The sequence below is a fragment of the Mytilus californianus genome, unplaced genomic scaffold (genome assembly GCF_021869535.1).
Source record: "Mytilus californianus isolate M0D057914Y unplaced genomic scaffold, xbMytCali1.0.p SCAF_7, whole genome shotgun sequence".
In the NCBI taxonomy this organism is placed as follows: domain Eukaryota; kingdom Metazoa; phylum Mollusca; class Bivalvia; order Mytilida; family Mytilidae; genus Mytilus; species Mytilus californianus.
In genome coordinates this window covers 23,841,042-23,861,025 of record NW_026262723.1, presented here as the reverse complement: position 1 = coordinate 23,861,025, position 19,984 = coordinate 23,841,042, and the positions used below count along the sequence as shown (strand labels likewise).

The 19,984-nt window shown below is 33.4% G+C and overlaps 1 pseudogene; it reads left to right on the top strand.

Moving 5' to 3' along the window:
* LOC127708303 (FACT complex subunit SSRP1-like) overlaps window positions 1-16,077 on the top strand; it is a 39,912-nt pseudogene extending 23,835 nt beyond the window's left edge.
* The last annotated feature ends 3,907 nt before the right edge of the window (window positions 16,078-19,984 follow it).

Below are 19,984 nucleotides of genomic sequence, written 5' to 3'. Positions count from 1 at the left end.
TATTAGGGTATTTGCATATCTACAAATTATACTTAAAATAATCCTTTGAAGTTTTAATTAATTCTTACTAATGAAAATTGCAAGCGACATGTTGATGACATTTGAAATGGAGTAATGGCTGAGTCCGTGTTTTACCATGGGAAACCCCTAAAATCAACTTTTGTTTCTGCAAATAGTACCTAATTACCCTTCCAAATTTTATTGAATTCACTTGGAAACTTTAAAAGATATGTTGATATCAAACTTCTCCATTCATAAAAATTGCTTTGTCCGTCGTCAACATGTCCGACAATAATTCTAAACCCTTTAACAAATGTGCATGAAACTTTGGTGAATTGTTTATATCTATTGACGTAAGCTCCCTTTTCGATTTTACTTTTCCAACTTGTGGGTTTTATTCATTAAAAAGGGGGATTTTCCAGTTTTCGGACAAACACTCCAAAATGTTTTTTTCTGAATTGTTACTTTTAGTCTGTTTCCATGGTAAGTCAGTCATAAAAAATAAATTATTTTTCTTATATTGCTGGTGACCCCCAAATTTTATTCCAATTTTATAAAATAGAGACATCAAAGTTTTCAGTATGAAAAAATGAGCATCTTCTGTCATTTTTTTGGCTGAGAATATTCAATCAAAGAGGTTTTATGTCAATTTTCCCTATATATCCATTGAGAAATTAGCCTATTTGCACTCATTTTCAGAGGTAAAAAAAAATTTCTTGGATGGCCAGTGACCCCCAAATTTTATTGCATTTTTTCAATTACCATGCTACAAGGTTTAAGTTCACAAAGTATAAGAAAATTCTGTCATTTTTGGAAAATGACGCTATCAGCGGCATGTTTCCGATACCATTGACCAGAACTTACGGAAGTCGATTATTGCCTCCGCCTACCGCACTCGGTTTCATATTTACTATTTTACATACTAACTGGAATCTGCTTGTATTACGCTACACTCGAACAAAGTGTTGTAGTCGGACGGGAACCAGTTTACATACTTTATTTTATTTTCCAAAAAGATATCTTGACCTGTCCATATGTTTTTGTTATTAAATTGTATTTGGAGCTATCCCTTTTTTATATTTTTCATATTTATTCGAGCTTTCACTTTTATGCACATGTCTTACAATCGTAAACAATCGGTATGTATACATGATAAATAGATCCGTTTTGTTATGGTGTTGGACTTTTTACCCTCCAATGATCAGCAATCGCTAGACAAAATAGTTCTAAATGATGTCAGCCTTTCATGCCATTTCAACTTTACAATCATTAAAAAAAGTGAAAATTGGAATCATCTTGATATCCATTGGATAGAAACTGGTCTTTATCCAGATTTACGAAGATTTTAAAAACCAGAAATTAGTAATACGGTTATACCCACGCGGTGCGTATGAATCTTTGTTTACAAAACAGGATTTCGGAACGTCTCTAGTTTTTAGATCGTAAGTCACGATAAACTCAAACTGAAAGTAAACAGTTGTTTGTAAGACGCAGGTTTACTCACCATAAACAAGCTGAAACGTTCAGTATGGCATATATTTTAGGTTAAAGACGGTCCCATTCATTTAAAAAGCATTTTGAAAATAGACGATGGGATTATTTCAGGTTTGGGGAACGAGTAAATTATCACAAAGTTCATTTCTTGACCTCATAATTTCATCATGTCGATGGTACAAATCGATTTTGTTTACTGTTTACTGTCGCTTCTCATGTTTTGTATGTAAACGGTCGTTTATTTTTAAACCCGAACAAGGCATATGCATTCTGTAATTGTGCAAATCTTCGTTCTTTGGTCAATTGGCTTAAGGATAGTTGTATCAATTTCAACTCTTACATTATTTTTTTTTTAAATATATTTGCATTACACATGCAATGGCAGTACCTTTCCAATTACTATTTATGTGTTGTGTCTAAATTAAAGTTGTAACACTTCATAGTGACTGGAAAGGGTAGAAAAATTCATCAGACGAGAAAAAAGGCTGAAGATACTTCAAACGGCACCGAATCATTAGATATTGCATCTTATAAAAAGAAACTGAGATTTGGATAGTTCCACTTCAAGGTTAAAATGTTTATCTCTTGTGAAATGAAATTAAAAAAATATTGTAACACTGTAGTTAATTAATAAAGATACTGTTACATGTATTTCTGTATTGGTAGTTCCACCTCAAGGTAAAAATGTTTATCTCTTGTGAAATGAAATACAAAAAATATTGTAACACTGTAGTTAATTGATAAAGATACTATTACGTGTATTTCTGTATTGGCCTTATTATTGGTCCTCGGCCAGCAGTATTGGCCTTCCGCTTCGCCTCAGACCAATACACCCAAGACATGGACCAATAACAAGGCCAATACAGTAATACTTACGCAATGATATTATAGAATGACAGTATGGTTCAATAGCGGGAATCAGCCCCTCAACTACTTTTTACATAAATAATAACTTCTGGCTTCAACGCTTTGTTCGTCTTGTCTGGAGGTCTTGCTGTAGTTCCAGTTCAGCAAGCATTTTAGAGACGTATCCCGTCCATCCTCTTTTGACTTGTAATCTCTGGTGATAGATTTTGCCGCTTGACATTGTATCCTTTCAAGCTTGTATTTTTTGTTACCGTGTAGGGGTCCCATACTATGGCTCCATATTAAATTATAAGATCCGTTCCTAAAGATCTAGATCATTGTTCTAATCTGACACAAATTTCAATAACTGGAATGCTACCCAAGTTGAATATATGGTGACCCACGAGAACAGCATTATCACTATTGAAATTGTGTTTAATACCATGATTGTTCAATGTCATTAACTTAAATGGAGACAGACATTTGACCTGAAAGACATGAAAGGTGGTGTGGGAGTGCAAAATCAAAAACTAACTGACTATGATATATGGTTAAGGAATGAATATCAATTACATGGGTCAACATGGTCAAGGGCAGAGTTGTTATAAAATAACAATATGGCAGAGAAGTGGTTTCAAGTTTCATATAAAGCGACCTGACTGACATGAAATAAAAAATCGAAGGAATATCTCTATTTGTCTAATCTTCAAGGTGAAATAAAACTAGTAAAACAATATTATACTATTGTCTAAATATACAGAAATACAATTTGCTTCAAGTAACAGAAATAACTAGGTCACTAGTAACTTATTTAATGAGTATGTGGGGTATAAGAGCTTGCTAACAACAGGCTCTTCATAATCATTTGGTTTGAAAAGGATACTAGAAGTCTATATTCTTGATTTAGAAAAATGTAATTGCAAGAAAAAAATCACATTACTTAGAATACTTTAGATCATTCAGGTAGTCTTTATTTATATGTACAAAAGAACAGCCAGTAGTCATTGGATATTGTAGATCATTCACATAGTCTTGACTTTTTATTAGTACAAAAGAACAGCTAGTAGTCATTGGATATTGCAGATCATTCCGGTAGTCTTGACCTATTTATTTATACAAAAAAAACAGCCAGTAGTAATTGGATACTGTAGATCATTCAGGTAGTCTTGACCTATTCATTTGTACTGAAAAAACAGACACATATACGAATATCAATTATATGCTTACGAGACATGTTGCAATGTTAAACTTATTACGGTATGTGAAAATCAAGACTTGCATAAAAAATATCACAATATTAGAGACAGTGGCGTCATTTTTCCTCAGAGCTTTCAGCTCTTTGATTTTCTATACCCCTGAACTACCTTAAATCTCAAAAACTTAAGCATTTAGAGCAAATCTGACACGGGGTAAAAGTGTTCATTAGGTGAAGTTCTATCAGCTGCTACTAAATTGGTAATTTTAAGGAAATTTTGCAGTTTTCGACTATTATCTTGAATATAATTATAGATAAAGATAAACTGTAAACAGCAAAAATGTTCAGCAAAGTTAGATCTACAAATAAGTGTATATGACCAAAATTGTCAATTGACCCCTTAAGGAGTTATTGCATTTTAAGGACAATTTTACACAATTTGTTTTAATATCATGTTTTCTAACTTTAAAAAATCTTCTCCTCTGAAACTAATGAACCAAATTAAACCAAACTTAAGCTGAATGATTCTTAGGTTATCTAGAATAAAGTTTGTACTTTATTTTCTGTTTCCTCAGGAAACATGGTTGCCATGGCTAAAAAAAGAACATGGGGGTAAAATGCAATTTTTTGGTAAAGATTGCATGAAATGTAATCTAAACCCTATGTAACTGACTTGATATCTAAAACTTCCAAGGCTTATCACTACCTTTTTGAAACACAAAATATAGTGCATTGATCATAACATTCTGTACATCCTATCCATGAACATTTCCAGAAATTTATCAATGTAATATATGCTCAGATATTCAAGTCACAAAACAATGTTACACCTGTTAAGAAAATTACATAACTTTTCCAAGGTGCAGGAATCTAATATCTGTTCTAAAAATGTAAATGATGTCATTGTTAAAGTCATCTTTAAAGTGGAGTTATCTCCCATTGTCCAGAATTGCAGTTCAATCAATTTATTGACAATGCAATATTTAATTTTACTTCCCACTGATAAATTAACTCAATCTTTACCCTCCTGTGCTTACAAGCACTTTGATTGACTTATATCTCAGAAACTAAAGCACTTAGAGCAAATCAGACAAGAAGTAAAGTATTCATTAGGTCAAGGCCTGCCTGCTCTGAAATTATCAGCCAGATTTTTAGGGTATTATACCCCACGCAACGGGTTGCGGGGGGTATAATGTTTTTGACCCGTCCGTCTGTCCGTCCGTCCGTCAGTCCGTCAGTCCTCTCAAACCACACAACAGAATCTCACGAAACCTTTTTAGATAATAAGGACATACTATGTAGTTGTGCATATCGACAGGAAATTGCGATTCAATTTTTTTTCTAGGAGTTACGCCCCTTTGAACTTATTTGCTTCAGTGTACTTCTGCAACAGTTTGTCATCGCAACTCCTCTGAAACCACACAACAGAATTTCATGAAACTTTGTAGATAATAAGGACATAATATGTAGATGTGCATATTGACAGGAAATTATGATTCAATTTTTTTTCTTACACTTATTTTATTTCTCCAATGACAATGTGGGGACGTGGGGTATGTGAGCGCGCTCACTAAGGTTCTTTAATTGACCCTGAATTGATGATTTTAAGAAAATTTTGCAGTTTTCGGTAATTACCTTGAATATTATTATAGATAAAGATAAACTGTAAACAGCAAAACTGTTCAGCAAAGTAAGATCTACAAATAAGTTGGTGAAGTTCTATCAGCCCTGAAATTTTCAGGTGAACCTAATAACCCATTGTGGGGTTGCTGCTACTAAATTGGTAATTTTAAGGAAATTTTGCAGTTTTTGGTTATTATCTTGAATATAATTATAGATAAAGATTAACTGTAAACAGCAAAAATGTTCAGCAAAGTAAGATCTACAAATAAGTTTGTATGACCAAAATTGTCAATTGACCCTTTAAGGAGTTATTGCTCTTTAAAGACAATTTTTCACAATTTGTTCATCTAGTTTGCTTACTTAAAAAAAATCTTCTCCTTTGAAACTGCGGAATCAATTTCAGCCAAACTTGGGCTGAATGAGTTTCAGAGTGTCTAGTATGAATTTTGTGTTTTATTTACTTGTACGTCAAGAAACATAGCCACTATGGCGAAAATGGAGTTTTTTGCTTGTGAAGAAAATATGACGGATGCAAAGAACATTTAAATGTCATTTTTATACGACCGCAAAAATGTTTGCGGTCGTATATTGGTATGATGTTGGCGTTTCGTCCGGCGTCGTCCTGCGTCGTCCGAAGACACATTGGTTTTCGCACTCTAACTTTAGTTTAAGTGAATGGATCTCTATGAAATTTTACCATAAGGTTCAATACCACAAAAGGAAGGTTGGGATTGATTTTGGGGGTTATGGTACCAACAGTTAAGGAATTAGGGGCCAAATAGGGGCCAAAAATAAGCATTTTTGTAACTTCCAGACATAACTTGTGTGTTAGTGTATGGATCTCTCTGAAATTGTACTACAAGGTTCCATATCACAAAGGGAAAGCTGGAATTGAGTTTGGGGGTAATTGCCCGAAACGTTTAGGAATAAGGGGCCAAAAAGGGGCCAAAAAACACATTTTTCTAGTTTCCAGACAATAACTTGCGTTCAATTGTATGGATCTCTCTGAAATTGTACTGCAAGGTACCATACCACAAAGGGAAGGCTGGGATTGAGTTTGGGGGTGATGAATCATAAGGGGGTTCAAAAAATTTTTGGGGGGGGAGTTTTTTTGTTTTCCTTTTTTTTCTTTTTTTCCTTTTTTTTTTCTTTTAAAATTTTCCATTTTAAGTTGGTTATTTCTGATTTAAATTTAAAAGCAAATAATAATGATATGGTAGGAGATACACACCAAACAGGATGTGTAAATTATCATATAATAAGTATTGTGCAATAGCAAGAAATTTTCAATTGCACAGTATTGCACAATAGCAAGAAATCTTCATTTGCACAGTATTGCGCAATAGCAAGAAATCTTCAATTGCACAGTATTGCGCAATAGCAAGAAATATCCAATAGCACAATATTGCGCAATAGCAAGAAATTGTCAATTGTGCAGTATTGCGCAATAGCAAGAAATATTCAATTGCACAGTATTGTGCAAAAGAAGATACTTCGTATATATTGCTTATTTCTTGACCAATTTCAATGGGGTTTTATTCTTGAATTCTTGGGGTTCTTTAATATGCTGAATCTAACCGTGTATTAAGTTTTTGGATTTTGGGCCCCGTTTTTAAATTGGTCCACATTGAGGTCCAAAGGGTCCAAAATTAAACTTTGTTTGATTTCATCAAAAATTGAATTATTGGGGTTCTTTGATATGCCGAATCTAACCGTGTATTTAGATTCTTAATTTTTGGTTCCGTTTTCAAATTGGTCTACATTAAGGTCCAAAGGGTCCAAAATTAAACTAAGTTTGATTTTAACAAAAATTGAATTCTTAGGGTTCTTTGATATGCTGAATCTAAACATGTATTTAGATTTTTAATTATGGTCCCAGTTTTCAAGTTGGTCCAAATCGGGGTCTTAAATTAAACTTTGTTTGATTTCAACAAAAAATGAATATATGGGGTTCTTTGATATGCTGAATCTAACCATGTATTTAGATTTTTGATTTTTGGGCCCCGTTATCAACTTTGTCCACATTGAGGTCAAAAGGGTCCATAATTAAACTTTGTTTGATTTCATCAAAAATTGAATTCTTGGGGTTCTTTGATATGCTGAATCTAACCATGTATTTAGATTTTGAATATTGGACCATAATAGGTGAATGTCCAATTTAAAATTTTTAAGTTCTTAGACCACATTCATTCTGTGTCAGAAACCTATGCTGTGTCAAATATTTAATCACAATCCAAATTCAGAGCTGTATCAAGCTTGAATGTTGTGTCCATACTTGCCCCAACTGTTCAGGGTTCGACCTCTGCGGTCGTATCAAGCTGCGCCCTGCGGAGCATTTTATTAAGCGACTCAATTAATATATATAAAAAAGCAAAAATAATCATTGATGAAAGATTTAAGCAAAAAATTACAGGTGAGCGATTCAGGCTCTTGAGAGCCTCTTGTTAATCTTCATAAACAATATCAGTGATCATGTGGGAAAGCGAAAGGCTATGATTTGAATGAGGCTGAACTGTCCTACAATAAAGGATAATATGATAGGAATCCAATATGTTGGATAAACAACTGTTTATGTAAACATATATACATATATATATATGAAAATAAAAATTGAGGTGCCACCGCAGTGGCGTAGCTAGGCGGAAGCTCAGAAGCCAAGGCTTCAACATCGTTTTGTCAAAAACAAAAAATCATAATAAAAAAAAATAAAAATAAAATACGAGCTAGAGATATGAGAGAGAGGGAGGAAACTCCGAGTGAGAGAAAGTGAAGGGGAAAATAAATGGGCACTGTACGGTTAAATAAACAAAAAGTTGTAGAAGTCAACGAGTCGATATCACTCCTGGCGTTCGTTCCCATCACCAGCGCTTTATTTCCCCTCTTTTTATAGCAGACGAATATTGTGTCTGCAGGGTGTTTTGCTATTTACAATGCAACGCAGAATTGACAATGCCTGTGACCAATTCCATCGCTGAATCAACGCAGTTTCAGTGTCATGTGGCGGGTTAAAACATATCTTCGTTATACGATGACAACCGAACGACTTTCGGGACTATAGATGTATCCTTCACGCGTACAAGGAGACGTCCATTGATAAAGTAATTGACAGTAGGCTTGCTTTTTTGTTGGTGAGAGAGATTGACTCTGACTCTTATAATAATTCATATCCACACAAACAATTCAAACGAGAAAACTAACGGCCTGATTTATGTACAAAATAATGAAAGAAAAACAAATATGATACAGCAACAAACGACAACCATTACACTGAATTACATGCTCCTGACTTGGGACAGGCACATACCGAATGTAGCTCGTTGGCAATCACACCAGACACCAAATGATTTAGATGTAAGCAACTATAGGTATACCATTAACATATTGTAAATCTTCTAATCTGATTCATGATCGGTCTCTGTTTCAATGTCTATACTGGAATCTTTAAATGCAGAGTAATATCTGTTTGTTTAGGTTTTATATTCTGTATGTCTGGCATATCGCATGTACCACATTATCGTAGCTACATGGGCACAGCATCCCACAGTTCGGGCTCCTGCCTTACACTCACAAAACCAACCGTTAACTGGATGGGTATCATTATCCTCATTTAATTCAAGCCAAAGACTGTATTGTTTACAGCTAGTGTGTCTGGATTGTATTATGGCTTGAATGATGGACGAAGAGACAGTGTGTAGAAAGATATCGATATCACAGTCAGTGTCAAGATGCTGGTCGGCATAGTTAGGAGCCTGGTATAATTGGTAAACACCAAATGTAAGAAATCATAAATAATCTTCTGTCAGTCATAATGTTTACAGTCGTGTAATGCTTTACTCAATGCTTGGTCTTTCAAAACCCTTGTAAAAGGTTTGGTTGTTTGGACTTTTCTAGCATATTTCTAGCTATGGCACCATATGTTCCTCAACCGATGTGATTAACGGCAGCTTGAATTTATTGCATATAGTGCCTACTATTCTCAAGTATTCTTTAAGGTTCAAGATATCGATATTTGGGACAACTTTATCTAAATACTTCCATGTTTTAATGAGCGTGTTTACTGACTCAACCGTCCATCTAATTTTAGCAGAGACATATAATATATGTCTCTGATTTTAGCAACTAGTATAAACAAGTTAGCACCTTCAGGCGAAAATGTTCAACAAAGAACAACTTTCCAAAGGCTTGTATGCAGACTTTTTAAAACATCAAAATTGGTGCCCACGAAAATAAATGATTCCACAGTAACTGAAAAATAACATGCAGAATTTAAAAAAAATATACAAATAGAGACTACATGATTTTAATACTATAAACTGGATGTTAACAAAAAAAATGAAGCATGCAAACAATCCTTTAAAAGGAATAGAATTTTCACAACCTTTTTCTTTTCTTCATATGCAGAAAGAAGGTTCAACAAGAAAGAAGAAGAAGCAGAAGAAAGATGTTGACCAAAACAAACCTAAGAGGCCAATGACATCATATTTTATGTGGTTCAGTACGAACAGAAATGATATCAAAGAGAAGAACCCTGATGCTTCCCTCACAGATATATCCAAGAAAGGCGGAGAACTTTGGAGAAGTATGGATGCTAGTGAACGAGGAGTAAGTTTACAATATCGTAAATGTCCAGTGATTTAATCTGAAATTCAAGATCTAGCTATCAAAGCTGAAGGAAATATAATATACTCAATGGATTATATAAGGGATAGCATTCGATTGATTCATGATATTTTACAGTATATAGAAGAAAACAATACTTTTGGATTTTGATTTTGAGAAAGCTTTGATTCTATATGTTGGGACTTTTTGCTATAAGTATAACAGTTTTTCATGCTATAAGAATTACATTTTTTTCTTATGCTGAAGCTAACTGGTTTGTTCGTATTTTGTTGTTGGGCCCATTTTCTAATTAGTCCAAATTTTGGTCCTAAGGCTATAATATTTGTTTTGTTTTTGATTTAATAAACATTAAACAAAATTTAAAAGATAATAATACAATGTTATAATTGAATTACCTCCCTTACATTGCTTTTAAAATATGTAAAGTCATGAAAGTTTTTTTGAGCATTAAGAGTTACCTCCCTTACAATGGTTTTGTTATAAAGAAATGTTGTATTGTCTTGAGGTGATTAGCTGTCAATTTATTTTTAGAAGTTACTATTAAATGCTGATGAAGGTATATAAAAAAATTTTTTTGGGGGTCAATATTTCTTCAAGATTTAAGAAATTGTCAATTTTCCAAAGAAAAATTGTGTTTCACAATTGCTAATTCTTTGTATATCATCTGAAAACAGATTTACTAAGTATTGTGCAACAGCACAGTGTATTGCACAAAAGCAAGAAATTTAATATAAATTCAAATCATATAACCAATTCTAAGTCCTTTGACTACAGTTATTCAGTGTCAGAAACCTATTATGTGTCAAATATTTAATTTGGGCCCCGCCGAATGGCGGACGCCCTATAGTGATCAGTCTGTCCGTCCGTCTGTCGTACCGACCGTCCGTCCGTCCGTCCGTCCGTAACAAATTGTGTCCGCTCTATATCTAGAGTACCGTTATGATTTCAAAGTTTATACTTGACATGTATATTAACCAACACCAGAGGGTGTATCATAATGTATGTACAACTTCCTAGGTCAAAGGTCAAGGTCAAAAACTTTGGTTTTAGTTGACAACCCCATGTCATATGGTAAAGATCGTGTCCGCTCTATATCTTGAGAACCGTTATGATTTCAAAGTTTATACTTGACATGCATATAAACAAACACAAGAGGGTGTGTCATAATTTGTGTACAACTTCCTTGGTCAAAGGTCAAGGTAAAAAACTTTGGTTTCAGTTGACAACCCCATGTCCAATGATAAAGATACAAATTTTATACCACACATTATTCACAGCGGGGCCCACAGAGATGGCTCTCATCTCAATGATATCTAGTTACAATCCAAATTCAGACATGTATCAAGCGCGAATATTGTGTCCATTTTTGTCCCAACTGTTCAGGGTTGGACCTCTGCGGTCGTATCCAGCTGCGCTCGGCGAAGCAATTTATTGTAAATTTTTGTTATCTTTTACAAAGATCTTCTCCACTTAATCTACAGGGCCTAATATAATTAAACTTAGCCACAATTTTCCATAGGGTATCTTGATTGAAAATTATATCCTATGACCCTGCCATCCAACCAACATTGTCAGCCATGGCTAAAAATAGAACATATGGGTTTACTATAGAAGTCCACAGGAAAATTGTTGGAAAAAACATTTTCAAATGGTAACAACTTGAAAACTAAATTGAATAATGATAAGGGGTCCTCAGTAACTATTGTAAGACTACAATGGGATGACTTGATTTTTTCCCATGGGAGGATGCATTTTTTTCAGGGGGGGGGGTGCTTATAATTTTCTTTGATATTTTTCATTTTCAAAATTATTCAGTAACTTTTCTATAAACCATTATTATACCCCACGCAACAAAGTTGCGGAGGGTATAATGTTTTTGACCCGTCAGTCCTGTTCTTGTCATCACAACTCCTCTGAAACCACACAACAGAATTTCATGAAACTTTGTAGATAATAAGGACATACTATGTAGATGTGCATATCAGCAGGAAATTACGATTTAATTGTTTTTCGAGGAGTAATGTCACTTTAACTTTGAATTTTGGCCAAAATATACTACGCAACAGTTTGTCATCGCAACTCCTCTGAAACCCCTCAACAGAATTTCATGAAACTTCTTAGATAATATTGACATACTATGTAGATGTGCATATCGATAGGAAATTACGATTCAATTTTTTTCTAGGAGTTATGACCCTTTAACTTAGAATTTTGCCCAAAATATACTACTACAACAGTTTGTTATCGCAACTCCTCTGAAACCACACAACAGAATTTCATGGAACTTTGTAGATAATAAGGAAATACTATGTAGAAGTGCATATCGACAGGAAATTACGATAGAATTTTTTTCTAGGAGTTATGCCTCTTTGAACTTAGAATTTGGCCCAATTATACTACTGCAGCAGTTTGTCATCGCAACTTCTCTGAAACCACACAACAGAATTTCATGAAACTTTGTATATAATAAGGACATACTATGCAGATGTGCATATCAACCGGAAATTACTATTGATTTTTTTCCAGGAGTAATGCCCATTTGAATTTAAAATTCTGGCCTAAATGTACTTCTGTGTAAATTTGCATATCCACAAGAAAATTTTTATCAGTTGACTTTTGTAGAGTTATGAGTCTTTGAACTTAGAAATCTGGTGAGATTTTGTTTGTCCAGTGACAATGTAGGGGCGTGGGGTATGTGAGCGTGCTCACAAAGGTTCTTTTATTACACCATCTCTTTCAGCATACTTATATTGGATGAATGCACTTATTTTACATGATTTTCAAAACCACAGAAGATACAGGTGAGCGACACAGGCTCTTGAGAGCCTCTAGTTTTATATCTTACTAATTTGATCCTTCAATTTGTGTAATTGATAACCACACAAACTTCAGTGCTCCCTTTTTTATGTCCTGTACCATTCACTTCATGTCAATTCTGTTCCAATCTTTAAATAATGATGAATTCTGGTGAATTTCAGATTTTCTTTAGTTGATTAAAAATAAATCTATGTAAATTGTTTTTTGAAGTAATTTTTGTCTCACCTAAAAAGTCAAAGAGGCAGTAATACTAAAGGGTGGGTTTCCAGTGTCATTAGCATCAACAGTTGTTGGAAGTTCGGTTTTTTTCTGGTCACACAGAAGAGGGATATATCTGTGTTAACAGTTTATTAGTATCTGCTACTGTTTGAACTTTTGTAGGAATGGAAACAAAAATTTCTCAAAGCAAAGGAAGAATATAACATTGCTTTGGAGGAATATCTGAAAAATAAAGCTGAGGCAGGCAGTGGTGAAGAAAGTGAAGGAGAAGAAAGCAAGTAAGTTCTATAATAAGATTTACATAACTTGTCTGCCCTTTAGTTGTTTTTTTTTTTGCCACGATGTTGTCAGATTCTCTTCGACTTTTGAGTTATGAATGTCTCCTTGGTCTTTTCCACCTCTTATTTACTTGTATCTCCTTCGTAATGTTTTATTGCTATTTTGTGTTGAAAAACTATTATTGATTCATTGGTCAGTAATTTAAACTTTTTATTGTTAAGAGGAAATAGAAATTGCCTACTTGAATTTTTAGATAACTCTTGTAGCAGTTGAAAATGAGGGATATTTGCACAAGGCAGAAATTACTTAAGAATTGTAGCAGCTTGCTTTGGTAATAAGATTTAATTTTCTCTCTCTGTCCATACATCATTGTGTATGTATATATCTTGCATAGTTAATTGATATCCCCATCATAGTTCTAAATGCCAGATGGCAGATTACCATATTTACAATCCCCAGTCACCATTTGCCAATTTTGTCTGATATTTACAATCAAAAACATATATACGTTTTGAGAGTAAAAATCATGATAATTTTATACATATGACAGCAATCCACCAACAACATCAGATAGTGAAACTGACTACGAGTATGATTCAGGGGGAAACAATGCCAGTGAAGATGGAGAGGAAGACGAAGAAGCTAAAGAAAAAAGGGCAGAGAAAAAGAAACAACAGAAAGAGAAGAAAAAAAAGCAGGAAAAGGAAAAGAAGTCTAAAACTGCTAAAACTGTGGTAAAATATTTATACATCTTCCTGACCTTGGACAAGCACTTTTAAATTTAGACTACTGTGAATTCATTATTATTCGTGGGGTACCAATGTTCGTGGATTTTGTTGGTCCAGGTGAATCAAGAAATCTAATGTTCAGCAAAGAACAATTTTCTAAAGGTTTGTATGCAGACTTTTTAAACATTACAAAAAATGGTGCCCACAAAAATAAATGATTCCACAGTAACTGAAAAATAACATGCAGAATTTAAAGAAAATGTATAAATAGAGACTACATGATTTCAATACCATGAACTGGATGTTAAGAAAAAAATATCAAGCATACAAACAATCCTTTAAAAGGAGTATAAATGTCACAACCTTTTTCTTTTCTTCATATGCAGAAAAAAGGTTCAACAAGAAAGAAGAAGAAGCAGAAGAAAGATGTTGACCAAAACAAACCTAAGAAGCCAATGACATCATATTTTATGTGGTTAAGTACGAACAGAAATGATATCAAAGAGAAGAACCCTGATGCTTCCTTCACAGATATATCCAAGAAAAGCGGAGAACTTTGGAGAAGTATGGATGCTAGTGAACGAGGAGTAAGTTTACAATATCGTTTTTCCACAATTGAAATGTCCAGTGGTTTGATCTGAAATTCAAGATGGCTATGATAGCTAAAGGAAATATAATATACACAATGGATTACTGTTCAGGAAATTTCTGGATAATCTTTCATTAGGAATTCTTGAAGCCAAGTTTTTCAAAATTTGTTAAAGTTATCAAAACTTCTGCATATTGGCCCTGTTGCATTTTTGGGTTTGATGTACAAGAAAAAATGAGTTATAATTGTAATGCATGGTGTGAGTGTACATTATATGTGTGCTTGCGTGTTTAATGACATTTTTACTGACCTTGGATATATATTATGGAAGCCTGTTTTATTGATGGAAAACTAACAATTCCAGTCTATTTAGTTCAGTGTCAAACACATGTTACCACAAGTGGGATTCAAACAGGCTAGTCAGGACTGTAGATGAACTTCTTAGACCTCTGGGACACTGATGCTCTTCATTATATATTTATATGTGTATATTTCCTAACTCTCTGTGTGGTCATGTACATGCAGTTTATTAATATCTTCCTCATTCATTTTGTCATTTGTTCCTTCAATTTCTGCAATTGATAAAATACGACCTCAGTGCTCCCACTTGTATGTCCTGTACCCTTCACTTCATGTCAATTCATTTCCAATCTTTAAATAATGATGAGTTCTTGTGAATTTCAGATTTCCTTTAGTTAATTAAAAACAAATCTATGTAAATTGTTTTATGAAGTAATTTTTGTCTCACCTACACAAAAGTCACAGAGGCAATACTAAGGGGTGGGTTTCCTGTGTCATTAGCATCAACAGTTGTTGGAAGTTCAGTATTTCTGGTCACACAGACAAGGCGTATCTCTGTGTTAACAGTGTATTAATATCTGCTACTGTTTGAACTTTTGTAGGAATGGGAGCAAAAATGTCTCAAAGCAAAGGAAGAATATAACATTGCTATGGAGGAATATCTGAAAAATAAACCTAAAGCAGGCAGTGGTGAGGAAAGTGAAGGAGAAGAAAGCAAGTAAGTTTTATAATAAGATTTATGTGACACAAATTAAGTTGAGATTTCTTAAGTGCCTCCCTGGGTATCATTTATGTCTTTATCGAATAGCTCTAAAACTAAACTAAGAAAAGGAGAAAAATTATAAAAATCACATTTGATGAAGTTACAAACAATTCTCCAGGGAGGTTTCCAATGCTGACCGTATATAAAAAAGTGGAAGTGCAAGTAATTGATAAATTGTCAGTTTCATTTCACAAATGGACACCACATCACTGACCATGTCAATCAGCATTATTTTAAAAATTAGAAGTATGAAAACAGAATAGTATAGTATTTTTGGTTTGTTTAAATAACTCTTTATTGAACAATTATCTAGAGTTAACTTTCTGCACATTCTTGTAGATAAGTTGATCTTTAAAATCATGTTTTTCATTTTAAGGTGACTGCATTAGAGAACAGTATCACTGATAAATTTGTTCTGGTGATTTCATCTGCTATAGAATACCAGTGTGATACAAAGAATGTTTTCACTTGTATCCAAACTGAATACAAAATGTGAAAATAAAGAACAATGTATATCATTAATGACTTTGTAATGTTCAGATGTATTACTTCATCTTTGTAGCCTGTTGTGTTATTTTATTGAAAGTAAAGATATAACAAACTGTTTGTGAATTATTACTCCCTTTCTTAATCTTCTTAAACAATATCAGAGATGTGGAAATATAAAATGCTATGATTTGAATCAGGTTAAACTATCCTACCTTAAAGGATAATATGAGCGCAATCCAACAGGTTGAATAAATAACTTTATGAGAACATATGTATATAAAAATTAAAACTATGTTGTGACTGCCAATGAGACAACAATCCACCAGAGATCAATTGATTTCGATGAAAGCAACTATAGGTCACCGTATGGCGTTCAACAATGAGCAAAACTCATACTGTATGGTAAGCTATGAAAGGCCTGAGCAATAAAAAATGTAAAACATGTCTGTTCAAAACAGGATTTGATTTTTTTTATGTTAACTGCTACTGTGGTTTCATTTATTTTCGTGGGTACCAATTTTCATGGATTGTTGAAAAATCGTGTTTTCGTGGATATTTGATTTCGTGGTTTTGCCAATGTCTACATATAAGCTGATAGAAAATTTCTACTACGAAAACCCACGAAATCAACTAAAATTGGAATCCCACGAATATTAATGAATCCACAGTACTTTTCGCATTAACCCAGTATGAACATCACTGATGAAAGTTCCATATTTTTTGTTGTACTAACATTAGTGTAAAAGAAAAAGTATGGGGCACCCCCTTTTCATAAGGTATGGGGCACCCCCTTTTCATAAGGTATGGGGCACTGCCTTTCATAAAGTATGGGGCACTCCCTTTCAGTGCAGACTTGTTAGTTTATTGACTGGTTGTTGACATATTACTTTTTGTCTCAAATTTAAAAAAAAAATACTTAAGTTTTGTTCATGGATAAAAAGAGAAAGTAGGGAGATTGTGCAGTAAATTTTAAAGAAGGGCAGACAATACCACATGCTGAAGATGCTTAATTGGTTGATTATTGATGTTTGATGCCACTGAAAGCACTCTTGGCTATATTGGGATGGCCAGTTTAGGCAGTTTGTATACGCTGTCAGTCATCACTTTATGATTAAATCTCAAATTTGCTTTAACCAATTCTCATGTAATTTTTACACAACACAAGGATTGAGGGAAGAAAGCTCACTTTTGATTTTAAAAACGTTTTACTTTGTTGTTCCAGAGATCGGGACTTTAACCAGTTGAATGTACATGTGCACAATTCTTGCTAAATTTTAATCAAACTTATTTCATTGGTGTATATCAGCAATGTCTCTAACAATTTTGAAAATCGATCAATTATGTTTAAAAGATTTATGTGCCTTGGAAATTTTAGTTATATGGAAAATTGCATAGCAAGCACTCTCTCGTGTGCAATTTTTTCCAGTTTTATCAAATATATATCAAAGGTTTTTATCAGAAATGTCTTGGACAAGATCGAAAATAAATGCAAAAAAAGTGTTATCCCCTTGGAAATATAAACTATATCGGAAATTGCAATACATTTGCTGTCAAGCCTTCATTTCTCTAAACATATTTATAAAAAGACGTTTTTTTTTTGTTATTGACCCTTGGACATTTAGATATTTGCAACTCCGGGGACATTGAAACTATGTTCATTCATTTGGAATGATAAACTGACAACTTGACATAATTTTTGGATTTGGTGAAAATAACGCACTGTTCTATTAAAAATAATCAGATCTGTTATTCTAGATGTATGGGATTACAACAGTCGTAAGTAAAAGTCATTTTTTTTAAATGCCATACAGTAGTTATAGTATGGTTGGATCAAATTACAACATACTTAACACTATTGTTGGGATTTGTGAATGAACAAATGTAATTTTGAAAAATTTCTGATTTGTTATTTCAGAGCTATTGGACTTTTAATAGTCATAACTAACACAATATAGTCATTTAATTTTGAAAAATTTCTGATTTGTTATTTCAGAGTTATGGGGACTTTTAATAGTCTTAATTAACACAATACTTACATGCATAAGGGTATAATCATGCATGTTTTTCTAAAGAGCCGTTTTATTTTCCTCTGATTAAATGCCTTCTTACTATCCAATTTTATTTTGCAATAATTCAAATATTGTCGTATGATGGGCTCTTGGTGCAGCTGTTTTTTATTACCGGGAGAAAACCTTTGTCAGGACAATTGGCAATCCTATTCAATTAAGAAAAAGAGTAGCTCACCTGCCAAGAACAGTATGTACCTTATTCACAGTGCAAAAATAAATCCATTTTATATTTTCATAGTTTATAGCTTGTGAATAGATACACAGTAACACCAAGAAGCGAAATTTATCAGAATGGCTTCAAAAAGGTTATAAGACTGAAACCATCAGTTGTCCTGGTATGAGTTAAGAGGAAGAATCCTATAGATTTTGGAGTTGATAGGGCAAAGTAGAAGATAGTTGTTACCGATAAAGATTTTTGGAAATAATAGTTTCCTGACGAATTTGCTTTTGTTTTATCATTTTTTTTTTTGCTAAGGATGGCAACTGAGTTTTCTCTATAAGAGTGAAACAACTTGTACAGATGGAAGAGACAGAAAAGTGGGAGAATCTGATTGATTTCCAGGTCAAAAGGGGAAGGTCTCTGGTACCGTTGCTAAGGATGGACTGGAAATAGAGTAAAATTATATTTGTGCAAATTGTTGTTTCTGGTTGATTTCTTGAGGTTAACTTGTTAGATTAAATATAATAAAATTATTTTTTTTAAAACTGATACATGTACATGTGGTTGAAAGAAGGAAAAGGAGGATAATTATTGTAACAAAGTCAGGTGGTCAAAATCCTGCTGCATATATATCATTATATATGAAGTTCTTAAAAATATTGCTTTTCAAACTAAGTCTCTTAAACATTAATTTTTCTGGAGTATTTTTTATTTGACATGTAGATGAGCATGGGCATTGGGGGTAAAAAAAGGTAGAGAAACTGGTTCCTGTATTGAACACCTTTGGAGGAAGTATTTAAAATAACATGGCAGCATTATATAGATATAATTAAAATCTGGAATCGAAATTATAATATTTTTTAGTACATATCCAATGCATTAAGTGTAAAAACGACTTTAACAGTCTGGGGGAAATGTGAACATGTGCAATGTCAAAATATAAGCATCGACACGACGTAGGACCGTAAGTGTTTTAAAATAACTTGTAGGAATATATATAAGTACAAATTAATGAGGGTAAAGATTAAAGCAATTTTCGAAGATCTTTTTACGGTGTTAAATTGATAACCTTTTAGAAGAAGTTATCCAAAGGATCAAAAAGTCTGCATGAATCGATATATCGTGTTTGAATGCAGGAGCTATAAAGAACATCTCTGTACAAATGCGGATTTTATATCCCTAAAAGTTGAAAGCTTATTGAAAGAGGTATTTCAACTTTTAAGTAAACTGTTAATAATGTCCGCAAATCAATGGAAAATTTTAAGATGATTCCATATTTGATTTATTGCCCTTTAATGATGATGATTTTGATTACATATTACATATTTATTAGGACAACAATACTTGTTAAAGTAAAACTAAACTGCAAAGTTGATAGATTTTGATATTTGGGCAGTGTCATTTGATATATGTGTATATTATTTATATAAAATAAGGAGATATGGTATGATTGCCAACGAGAAAACTATCCACCAAAGCTCGAATAAAGTGGATGTAAGCAATTATAGGCAACTGTACTGCCTTAAACATGTTAAACAATGCGAAAATCACATACTGTATAGGCCCCGACATGAAAAATATGAAACAATTCAATTGAGAAAACTAACGGCCTAATTTAAAACAAAACAATTTACGAGAAAAAAAATATGACAGAGGTCAACCACTGAACTACAGGCTCCTTCCTGACTTTGGACAGGCATATAAAGAATGTGGACGGGGTTAAACAAGTTTGTGGGCGCTCAACCCTTCCCTAACCTTGGACAGTAGTGTAACAGCACAACATAAGAACAAAC